This window comes from Elephantulus edwardii, unplaced genomic scaffold (genome assembly GCF_000299155.1).
Source record: "Elephantulus edwardii isolate Elephantulus edwardi_28Jun2011 unplaced genomic scaffold, EleEdw1.0 scaffold00009, whole genome shotgun sequence".
Taxonomy (NCBI): domain Eukaryota; kingdom Metazoa; phylum Chordata; class Mammalia; order Macroscelidea; family Macroscelididae; genus Elephantulus; species Elephantulus edwardii.
In genome coordinates, this window is record NW_006399759.1 from 23442058 (window position 1) to 23445094 (window position 3037).

Genomic DNA, 3037 nt, shown 5'->3' on the forward strand with positions numbered 1-3037 from the left:
ACTTGTTGCAGAAGATCAAAGAATACAGCCTTCAGTATGAATTGCATCTCAATGTCAAGAAAACAAAGGTTCTTACCATTGAATCAATAGGCAATATCATGATAGATGGAGAAAGATTGAAACTGTCGACAACTTTATCTTACTTGGATCCATAGTTAACACCTCGTACCAACAGTCAGGAAATAAGGAGCTGCATTGCTCTGTGAAATTCTGTAGTTAGAGACCTCTCCAGATTATTGAGGAGTATTAATATCAATTTGAGGAATAAGCTTGTTTCAGGCCATGGTCTTTCCAATCACTTGCTATGAATGTGAGTGCTGGGCAATGAATAAGGAAGATGGAAGAAGAATTGATGCTTTTGAGCTGAGATGTTAGAGAAGAGCACTGAACATTCAACGGACTGCCAAAAGAACAAGCAGATATTTCTAGGAGAGGGTGCAGTCAGAGCACTTTTTGGAGGAAAGGGTGATGAGACTTTGACTCACATACTATGGGCAAGTTGCTAGATGGGGCTATTTCTTGGAAATGGATTATGATACTCAGAAAGGTAAAGGGTTAGTAAAGGAAAGGAAGACACTTGATCACATGGATTGACGTGGTAACTGCCGCAATCAGGAAGTAAGAAGATGGCACAGCATAGGACAGGGTTCAGATCTGTTACTCATAGGGTTGCTATGAGTCATATTCGAGTCAAATAACATTAAGAACAACAATAACAACATTTTATTAATATATTTTAATTGTTAATGCCTTCTATTAAATTCTAAATAGAATAAAAAAGTCACCTTTCCTCAAATTCTCCCCATCTATCTATAAGAGTTACCTTCGGATGAGATTCATAGTCGGCCCTTCAACTACAAGTTGTTGGAGAGTTTCCCAAGTTGTAAATAGATGGGAAGAGATTGTCTATCTTTCTCCAGAGGAATTGTTCATGGATTTGAACATTATGACATAGCCTTTGAATTAGCAGCACAAGTCCCTATGAAGTATGCTATCAGAGTCTCCTTTATTCATAAGAAAAAGAAACACAGCTCAAGCTCATGGCTGTTGAGTTGGCACTGACTCAGCTGACTTCTGTAAAAAGTCACTTTAAAACCCAAGAAAATAATATTCTAATTTCATTATGTCTTTTGAGAGATGACTTTATAGTTTTAGAACTTGCATACACCTTCTTTTTCTCTGAGAAACACCAAATGGCGGATGACGGGTGATGCTGGTGCAGCAGGAGGGCCTGGAGGCGCCGGGGCCCTGGGATGGGAGCCCGTGGCGGTTTCTGAGGCTTCGGTCGCTGTCTGTGGGGTCTGGGTCGCCGACGTGGGCGGGGCCGTGGGAGGGGCCGCGGAGCTCGAGGAGGCAAAGCTGAGGACAAGAAGTGGCTCCCCGGTCACCAAACTGGGCCTCCTGGTGAAAGATATGAAGATTAAATCATTGGAGAAGATTTATCTCTTCTCCCTGCCCATCAAGGAGTCCGAGATCATCGACTTCTTCCTGGGCATGTCCCTCAAGGATGAGGTGTTGAAAATCATGCCAGTGCAGAAGCAGACACGTGCTGGCCAGCGGACCAGATTCAAGGCCTTTGTCGCCATCGGAGACTATACTGGCCATGTTGGCTTGGGCGTCAAGTGCTCCAAGGAGGTGGCTACTGCTATCCGTGGGGCCATCATCCTAGCCAAGCTCTCCATTGTCCCCGTGCGGCGTGGCTACTGGGGGAACAAGATTGGCAAGCCTCACACCGTTCCCTGCAAGGTGACTGGGCGCTGTGGCTCTGTGTTGGTGAGTCTGATCCCTGCACCCTGAGGCACTGGAATCGTCTCGGCCCCTGTGCCTAAGAAGCTGTTGATGATGGCTGGAATTGATGACTGTTACACCTCAGCCAGGGGCTGTACTGCTACCCTGGGCAACTTCGCTAAGGCCACCTTTGATGCCATCTCAAAGACCTACAGCTATTCGACCCCAGATCTCTGGAAAGAGATGGGGTTCACACTAAGTCTCCCTACCAGGAATTCGCAGATCATCTTGTAGAGACTGGCACCAGAGTATCCGTTCAGAGGACTCAGGCTCCAGCTTGTGGCCACCACATAGTGGATTTTCTGTAACAAATAAAGTGAATTAAGTTAAAAACAACAACATAAAAGCCCCCCAAAAAACCTTACATACACAATACTAAAAGAAGATTTGAGGATGATTGTTGTTTTTTACTAAAATATCTTTACATGATAATACATTTATTTTCTGCTGCGAGGATATTTTCATGATGGTATAAACTCAGTTTTATATATTATACTTAGAATGGTTAGAATGATTCACAACAAAAAGCACTTTTCTGTAAAATCTCAAAGAATTCATTACTTCTATCCTGTATCAATTCACATAACCTACAGGTCCACTTTCTCTTTCTCAGTATTTTATGCACACACATTTGATGGAATAGAACAGTGACGTTATCCATGCAAACTTCTGGCTAGAGAGATATTTCTTGACAAAATTTAGCATTAAAATTGGGAAAAAAATGAGCAATGTCAAATTTCAATTTAAAGCAGTAAAGAGGGTGGTTTCTCAGCTCGTTTTTGTTTTTTAACTAAACTGTCTCTTGTATTTTAAAGAAGCTGAAATAGATATATAACTCTTTCCTGCCCAGAAAATGTTACACCCCAGACATATGCCAGTACTGTATCTATTCTTTATGCAGATAAAATAAACTACATGATTTCTCCTCAGATTTAATAAAGGTTTATTAGAAGTCTTGTTGTTGTTGTTGCTGTTGTTATGTGCCGTCAAGTCACTTGTGACTCATAGCGACCCTATCTATGTACAGCAGGCCTAAATTCTGCTCTGTCCTGTGCCAATCTCACCGTCTCTGACAAACCCATCCCAATTAACCCTGTCACCAAATCAATCCACTTCCTAGAGGGCCTTCCCCTCCTGCACTATTCCTCCATTCTACCAAGCATGATGTCTTTCTCCAAGGACCAGTCTTTCTTTACAACATGACCAAAGTATGTCAGACTAAGCCTCAGAATCCTTGCCTCCAAGGAGC

At 42.6% G+C, this 3037-nt stretch overlaps 1 pseudogene; it reads left to right on the forward strand.

Annotated features, from left to right (window-relative positions):
- The first annotated feature begins 1200 nt into the window (after window positions 1–1200).
- The window catches only part of LOC102848451, a 95330-nt pseudogene continuing 93493 nt past the window's right edge, over window positions 1201–3037 (forward strand).